Genomic DNA, 9073 nt, shown 5'->3' on the forward strand with positions numbered 1-9073 from the left:
TATTATTATTATTATTATTATTAGTACCTTTTGGTTATAAAAAGAAACCTCACCAAGGTAACATGTGAGATTCGTTAAAAATGTTAATGCAGTTATGACAATTCTTCATGATGATCTATCATGTATTTATTCCTACAGAAAATGCATTATTGCCCTTTCGTATTCCAAACATTCTTTTGTACAAGTAGTGAAAATAACAATAAAAATCTGGCAAACTTTTTGTTCATCTTAAATGAGGCTTTTAAAAACTATTTCAAAGTTTTAAATGAAATTAATTGAGGGAAATGCATACGTTTTGAGTCAGCCATCACAACGGAGATGACTACTTTTATCACAGCAACCTCTACAATAACGAAACGTGCAAACCCCTCCGAATTTTCCGAAAGATAGTTCGAAGATGACGTCACTCAGGTCTTTGTTATTGTTTTTTGCCATCCGCGTTTATGAGTAATGCTCACTGAACTGTATTAACCCGACTATAAACGTTCATGGTTACACAGTTTTGTGTGTTGGTCCGTTAAAATTCCGGATTGCAATGTTATGAGCTTCTTAGCCAAGCGCATACTATATAAAGATAGTATGCGCTTGGCTAAGAAGCTCATAACATTGCCATCCGGAAGTATAACGGACCAACACACAAAACTGTGTGTATCCATGAACGTTTATAGTCTGGTTAATACAGTTTAGTGAGCATTACTAATAATCACGGATGGCGGAAAAATAAAAACAATAACAAAGACCTGAGTGACGTCATCTTTGAACTATCTATAGATAGTTCGAAGATGACGTCACTCAGGCCTTTGTTATTGTATTTTGCCATCCGCGTCTGTGAGTGATACTCACTAAACTGTATTTCCCCGACTATACAAGTTCATGGTTACACATAGTTTTGTGTGTTGTTCCGTTACACTTCCGGATGGCAATGTTATGAGCTTCTTAGCCAAGCGCATACTATCTATATATAGTATGCGCTTGGCTAAGAAGCTCATAACATTGCAATCCGGAATTTTAACGGACCAACACACAAAACTGTGTGTATCCATGAACGTTTATAGTCAGGTTAATACAGTTCAGTGAGCATTACTCATAAACGCGGATTGCAATGTTATGAGCTTCTTAGCCAAGCGCATACTATCTATAGAGAATAAGAAGGAAGAAACGTATGTAAACACCGGACACTTAGACTGAGTAGTCCGTTCGATGCGGATAAGGCTCTGCGCATGACAATTTTCAGAATAGTGTGCGGCTATGTGGTCTAGTGGTATGACACTCGCCTTCGGATCTAAAAGTCCTGGGTTCGAGTCCTACTCTGAGCGGAGCATAGTTGAGTCATTGGAAAAGGCTCTTCACTCACATTCTCTCACCGTACTCAGGTGTAAAATGAGTACCTGGCCGTTAACAGCGTTTTCTCTGTCCGAAGAAATTATAATATATCGCCTAACATGCGTCATGTCACGTCCTGCATGTTAAGTGTTGTTATTGGCCAGGGATCCCTTGTAAAGCGCTTTGAGCTTTGAGCAAATGTAGTGGATATTGCGCTATATAAAAGCTCAATTAAATATTTTACAGAGGGAAAGTGCGGCCATGTATGTCTTGTTTACTACTGTAGCCTCACCGGTGAAACTGGTGCTTACAACAGCTAAAGAGAGAAAATTTGAGTTTAGATAAAACGTATCATTTAATGTCTCGATTCAGTTGAGCAGCAGCAGCCTCTTATGGTTCACACTACTATGTCATGACGATCGACCCAATCAGCAAAGTCCGGTCCGCATTCGTGCACCGTCGCGAACCCGCCGGGTAGCATCGTCACAACACACCTTTCGACTAGATGCTTGCCGTTTCGGGTTCTTGCCCACAGCGGGGACTCAGTTGAGCGAACTCTGTTTCTTAAACATGTAAACAATAAAATTACATAATCCTTATTTTGATTATAAGCTCAATTTTTTTCGTCTTGTTGATTCCAATATGTCATCAGTTTGACAGGGTGAAAATTTGAGTTTTTCATAAAGCGCAATATCCACTGAACGTGCTCAAAGCACTTTACAAGGGGTCTCTTGCCAACAGCAACGCTTAACACGTAGGACGAGACATGAATCCTGTTATTCTATATTACAATTTTTCCGACAGAGACAACGCTGTTTACGGCCAGGTACTCATTTATGCCTGAGTACGGTGAGAGAATGTGAGTAAAGAGCCTTTTACGAATGACTCAACTATGCTCCGCTCAGAGTGGGGCTCGAACCCAGGACCTTCCGATCCGAAGGCGAGTGTCATACCACGAGACCACATAACCGACAATGTTGACTATGAGCTCAAATTTCTCCATTTACATCGTTCGACAACAAATCTAAGGACATAATTCCCCTCCCCCCCCCATACACCCACACAAACACCCACACACACACACACACACACACACACACACAACCTCGCTCTCTCGCAAAGTCCCACTGTGGGAATTAAATACTCAAACTTAGCATTTTGGTTTAGAAAATAATACAAAAACACAACAAAATGTTATATTCTTAGAAAAATAAACTGATTTATTTGCAGATAACATATTTTATGAAAGTATTATATTATATATTTACAGCTGTTTGAATAACAAGTAATTATTGAGCCATCATAAAAAGTTGAAACGACATTACATTATAATATATATATATATAAATATATATATATATATATATATATATATATATATATATATATATATATATTTATAAAATATATGAATATTTATACATATATATAGATATATATATTTATAGATAGATAGATGTGTGTATAAGTATAAGTAAATATATATATATATATATATATATATATATAAACACACACACACAAACACACACACACACATAAATATTAAAATATATATATATATATATATATATATATATATATATATATATATATATATATATATATATATATATATATTATTATTATTATTATTATTATTTAAAATATTTACCACAATGTTTGAGACAGTCTACATTAATGTTTCAGGCTTAATTTGCCATCGTCAGGACTGAGTTGTTTTGTTGACTGTTGTTGTTTCTTGAAGTGGTTCCGGTTTAAAGTTGCTTAACAAGAATTTACGCCGATGGGGACACCTTCCGTATATCTCACTTTTCATGTTGAGTGTGGCTTCATGAGGTTGTTTGATTATAGTATATTTTTCTTCCAGGCATAAGCTACATTGTTTTGATGTTGGTGTGTATCCTGTTGCTTTAGATAAAATTTTCCATGAAATGTTGTGGTCTATTTTGTTGTCTTTTAATTTCCAAATATGTTCGCTGAGTTTTGTGGATGTTTTTTTGTTAGTGTTTCTAAATGTTGAGATGTGGAGGTTAAGCAACTTTAAACCGGAACCACTTCAAGAAACAACAACAGTCAACAAAACAACTCAGTCCTGACGATGGCAAATTAAGCCTGAAACATTAATGTAGACTGTCTCAAACATTGTGGTAAATATTTTAAATAATAATAATTCGCTCCATTACTGCATGTCGAGCACTTTTCGTACCATATTTGTATCAAACACGATTCAATATATATATATATATATATATATATATATATATATATATATATATATATATATATATATTTACGGTCAAACTTGTCTATAACGACAAATGGCCAAAGTTGTGGTTATAGACGGGTGGTCGTTATATACAGGATTAATGACGGGGGAGGGGGGCAGATGTACACAATCTTTGCCTCATGTTATTCAAATCATTCGAATCTATCAAGGTCATCGTTTATTATTGTTGTTGTTATTGTTTCCGGAGATTACAGCTCAAGATTAACCTCTGGAAAAAAGCGTTATATAATGTACAATTTATCAAATTAAATATCTTTTTATGACTCAGTAACTAAGAATGACACGCAGTTTAACCCTGTCCTTACCAACCATAGGAAAATCGTCACATTCGTCATGATACAACCGACAATTTTCTCATTCTCATTTCTCTTGCATATCACAACTCGTGTTGTAGAGCATATTTTACTATACACTAAAGTAATTATTTATCGCAAGAACTTACTCCTATTGTGTTTGAGTGATAAAAAATATGTTTTTGTGTTAGTTGGGTTTGAAGTTTTCGTGAAAATCCCGAAAATGGCTGGTAAGGAGAGAGTTAAACATTTGGCAGGAAAAATCGTCCTTAAAATATCGATTGATTTAACCCTCTCCTTACCAACCATAGGAAAATCGTCACATTCGTTACGATACAACCGACAATTGTCCCATTCTGATTTCTCTTGTACATCACAAAACGTAAAGAAATGCTGTGATTACAGCTATAGATACTAAACACTGTGTTGTAGAGCACATTTTGCTGAACAACATTCTGTATTGAATACACATAATACTTTTTTGTTTGATTAGGAAAAGTCTATTTTTGTGTTGGGTTCGTGTGAATTTTGGGGGGGAAATTCTAAAAATGGATGGTAAGGAGAGAGTTAAATGGCCATCATTTTGGCAAAAACGCTCAAACTTTGGACGTGACTTTCCAGAATACGCCAGTTAACTAAGTGGTTATTAATTATCTTTGAGCTAATTTATAAATGATTAATCACAATAGCATCCGTGTTAGTCATAATGATGTCTTCAAAGGAACAAATCATATATCATTGTCCTTTCTATTTCCAGCTGATTTCAACTTCAATGTAGGGGGTCTGATAATGATAATGCTGATTAAGATAAATATTTGTATTTTTGATACGTGATGTTGATGGTCATTATCACGATAATGAGATTGGTGATGGTGACGACGACGACGACGACGATCGAGATATTAAGAATGAAAAATTACTGTAATCATCATCATCACCATGATTATCATCATCATCATCATCATCATCATCATCATCATCATCATTATTATTATTATTATTATTATTATTATTATTATTATTATTATTATTATTAATATAATCATCATCATTATTAATAATAATACTACAATAAATGATAGTAATAAAATGAATGATAATAATGCGAATGATGATGAAGATGATGTCGACGACAACGACGACGATAGTAGGAGAGGTAGTTGTGTAATAATGGTTTGGTGGTGATAATGCTACAAAACAAGCAACAATTGTAGCGATTATGGTGATGGTCCTAGTGTGAGGGATAAAGTTGGTATTTGGTAGATGAGAATGGTAGAATAAATCAAATTGTTTGTATTGTAAGATATACCTGAGATTTGATATATTATGTGAATGACATAACCAGTCGGATGGTGAAAAGGTTTGAATTGAACTGAGATATTGCCAAGTTTAGTTAAAAGGTTAATTTTTATCAGAAATGAGAGTTCTTGTCATAAATCATTAAATCAACCCTTTCTGTACATCTTCAGGAAATATCAGAGCTTAATTGCACTTCTAAATATTTTCACAGCTAGTCAAGTTGAAAGAGTATAAAATTTGAGAAAAGTTCCTGGATAACTTTCCCATCTATCTGATCAAAACTCATGAAAAATCACCCGATTTACTTCAAATAAAGATTAAAATGCTCTGGGGAGCATATTCTTTCAGAAAATGCAAACAAAAAAATGCAAATCTAAAACGTTTATCATCCGACTGATTATGTCATGCACTGACACATATCGTTTATGTCGCCAAAAGATCGTTTTCCTAAGACGCTGACACAAAAAGCACCACTATTTATCATTTCAAAGACTTATAACGCCATATTTTTATGGGGCAATAGGACTCAGCGGTAGATACCGTCTTTGCTTCTTCGTACCCAAAAGATACGGAGTTCGAATACCCGCCTGCGCTGTGTTGCTTTGAGCAAATGTATCCTAATGCTAATTTGATACTTGAAACTCGAAGAGATAAATAACAATCATACAAGTTTCAATTCAATTTATGGGGAAAGATGATGTAAATACTTCGGGTTTCCCCTTTGTCACCCCCCCCCCCCCCCCCCCAAAAAAAACCCCCAAAAAACACGATGAAAACAACACTATAGACAAATGAGAGATAAGGGGGAAATAGAAGGTGAATAGAACATGTTTTATTTACTTTAAAATTGCTATCGACTCATATCTCATTCGTATTTCATTTCTTAGTCATCCTGTTTTGTTGACAATGGGAAAAACCCAGAAACGTCGACATAAACTGCCTTAGTAAATTGTATTGAAACTTCTATTCCTTTTTATAATTGTGACCCATCGTCTCAAAACGATATTATTAAGTCGGGATGAATCAGATTTTTATAAAGCCGAATTAAAGCTAAACTGGTCCAAAATTTGAACTATTGCTGTTTTGCAATCTAAAATACGACATTCATTCTCCAATACAACATACATACTCATTGCAAGGCTGATATTTTCGACCATAAACTCCATTTTCAGCATCTTAACCATTCCGACATAATACCGTTTTGAGACGAGGGGTCACACTTGTTATCAAAAAAGAAATGTCCACACTTCGCCACCGACATTTTGAGATTCTATTCCAGTTCTTCTTTTCGTACCAGACTTCCGGTTTTGGCTTGTTTTCCATTATTCACCAAGAGAAATTATCGAAATCAAATTCTTTCACATATCTTCAAGACAATTTAACATTGATATTATTGTTGTGTCGAAGCTTTACGGAAAAAAAAGACACTAACACACCCTTGTCCATTTGTAAACAAAACAAAAAATAAAATAAAAATAAAAAACTAGCAGTTCAATAATTGTTTTTCTCTCCGGAAAGAATCCGGTTTAGGTTAAAAATAGATTTTGACTCGTAATATATCCCGAATATTAATACTTATTGCCAAGTCGTTGAATTCGAGAACTAACCATGATAAAAAAAAATAATTAAGAATAGGGAATGAGATTAGCGGAAGAGTAGCGTCCCTTTAGTGGACGTCACCTTACAGAGAGAACGTCACTTGGTTTTGCGCATGCGTCTCTCTCGTCCTCGCTTTTGGTGAAGTGTCTCATGCCGCTTTCACCGGAAGCGAGGATGAGAGACGCATGCGCAAAAGCAACATGACGTTCTCTCTCTAATAACTTCTCCGCCGGTGACGTCCAATCAAGGGACGCTACTCTTCCGCTAATCTCATTCCCTATACATTTTGATAACAAATGATAGAGACAATGTCAGTCGATAGGTATATTACGACGTGCATTTATTTGCAGGTCTGACAATCCAATTCCTTATGGGCTCCTTGGAAATCTCCACACACAAAAATGACGCAAAATATTGTCCATTACAACGATGTTAATCTAGGACCATAAGTGGGTCCGGATGTCTGACCTGCACATACGTACACGTCGGTATATCAATAAAATTATTGTATTTTTGCGTTTGAAATTTGGTGGGATCTTGGTCAAAATTCCAAAATCTGGCTTTCAAGAATTTATAAATATTGAATCGTGCAGAGAAGTTCTGTACAAATTGTGGTGATGATAACAATAACAAACGTATGAATGAAGACATTAATGGAAAATAAGTCTTTATCGTTTAGTCAACCGCTTACTTATAGTTCATTTGTGACAACTCATCTCTAGAATGGTTTATGCTGGGCAGGGTTTTAGGTTTAACATTTAATTTCAAATTTAAGGTATAACATTTGAGTTGAGAAGTTTGCCTTCTTTGGGGTGACCGAGTTGTGTTCTCACAAATTAAAATATAATTGAAATTTCCATATTCAGATTATTCTGACTATAAACTCACTTTTCTTCATTCATCTGGTATATTCCGACAATAAACTAGATTGGTATATAATGTATTGATGCTTTCTGTTTAGGGAACAGACTCACAACATTCGCCAGCCGGACATAACATATCAATACACAACAATGTGTAACCTTAAGCTTTTATAGTCTGATCGATATACTTTAGTAAGAACTAATCACCAAAATGGCTGTCTTAAAACAATAATAAAGTGCTGAGTTTACGTCAATGTTGTTTCTTCTATATTTGATACATCTTTGAAAAGAGGAATCACAACATACGTTATTTGAACATCTTTTACAATGATAATGACAATGTCAATCTTTAAAGCCACCGGTTTTGTTGAGTTTGTGGTAGTGGTGGTGGTGGTGGTGATGGTAATTACAGAATCCTATTAAAGATTAAATAATAAAATACATTTACATATCAATATTATATTTGACGAGGCTTGAAAACCTCGAGCCGTGTGGCGTTGTGATAAGTCACTCGCTTTGAATGGGAACGATTCAACCGAGTCATCGACCACGTGATTTGTTGCTGTCCAACGATTGGACATTTTTGAACAAATGTAAACACGCTGCTTTGTTTATAAAATGTGTAAACATACCCATGTGTCAAGCTGAACACAATGACCAATCGTAATGTTAGATAGTTTAAAATCGGTGAACACTTTTCACTATGTAGCCTACTTTGAGCACATTTTGCGATGTGACCAATGACCTCGAGCACATGGAAAGTTAATATAGATAGTATGCAGATGACGTCACTCAGGTCTTTGTTATTGTTTTTTGCCATCCGGGTTTATGAGTAATGCTCACTGAACTATATTAACCAGACTATAAACGTTCATGGAGACACACAGTTTTGTGTGTTGGTGCGTTATACTTCCGGATGGCAATGTTATGAGCTTCTTAGCCAAGCGCATACTATCTATAGATCATGCCCATTGGCAGGTTTCGGTTCGAATCCCGGTAGACTTTTATTTCTTTTTTGCGACATCGGTATTCTCACACGTGTTTCTGTTGCACAATGGAGTCGTACCACAAACGAACCTTAGAATGAAGGAACCACTCCTCGAATAGCTTATAATAGATTTTAAATGAAAGCTTTAACCCACTCAACCCTAACACCGACTATATCCGTAGTTTACCTTGGTTTCTTATACCCCATTCCTATTTATTACATTTTTCTGAGACAAATTATAGGCTTAGTATCAAAGCTAATGTTTTATAGTTTTTGCATGTTAATGATCGTTGAATAAATTATCTAAGTACATGCTCAGTTTTAATACAATTTTTCCAATTTTGAAAAGTAGTAAAAATCTCTAGAATTGAGTGAGTTAAACATACAAAATTTGGTCTTAAAACAGACTGTAATTGTG

The 9073-nt window shown here is 35.0% G+C and overlaps 1 protein-coding gene across 1 annotated transcript in view; it reads right to left on the bottom strand.

The window, feature by feature from the left end:
* Positions 1-3572: 3572 nt before the first annotated feature.
* Positions 3573-9073, bottom strand: part of LOC144974412 (uncharacterized) — a 12217-nt gene continuing 6716 nt past the window's right edge. The window contains exon 2 of the mRNA XM_078917268.1: positions 3573-9073. This exon is cut by the window's right edge and continues 1209 nt beyond it. The gene's annotated coding sequence lies outside the window, so the exon portion shown is untranslated.

The sequence above is a fragment of the Berghia stephanieae genome, chromosome 6 (genome assembly GCF_034508935.2).
Source record: "Berghia stephanieae isolate SIO BIC M18660-M18661 chromosome 6, UCSD_Bste_1.3, whole genome shotgun sequence".
Lineage (NCBI taxonomy): Eukaryota > Metazoa > Mollusca > Gastropoda > Nudibranchia > Aeolidiidae > Berghia > Berghia stephanieae.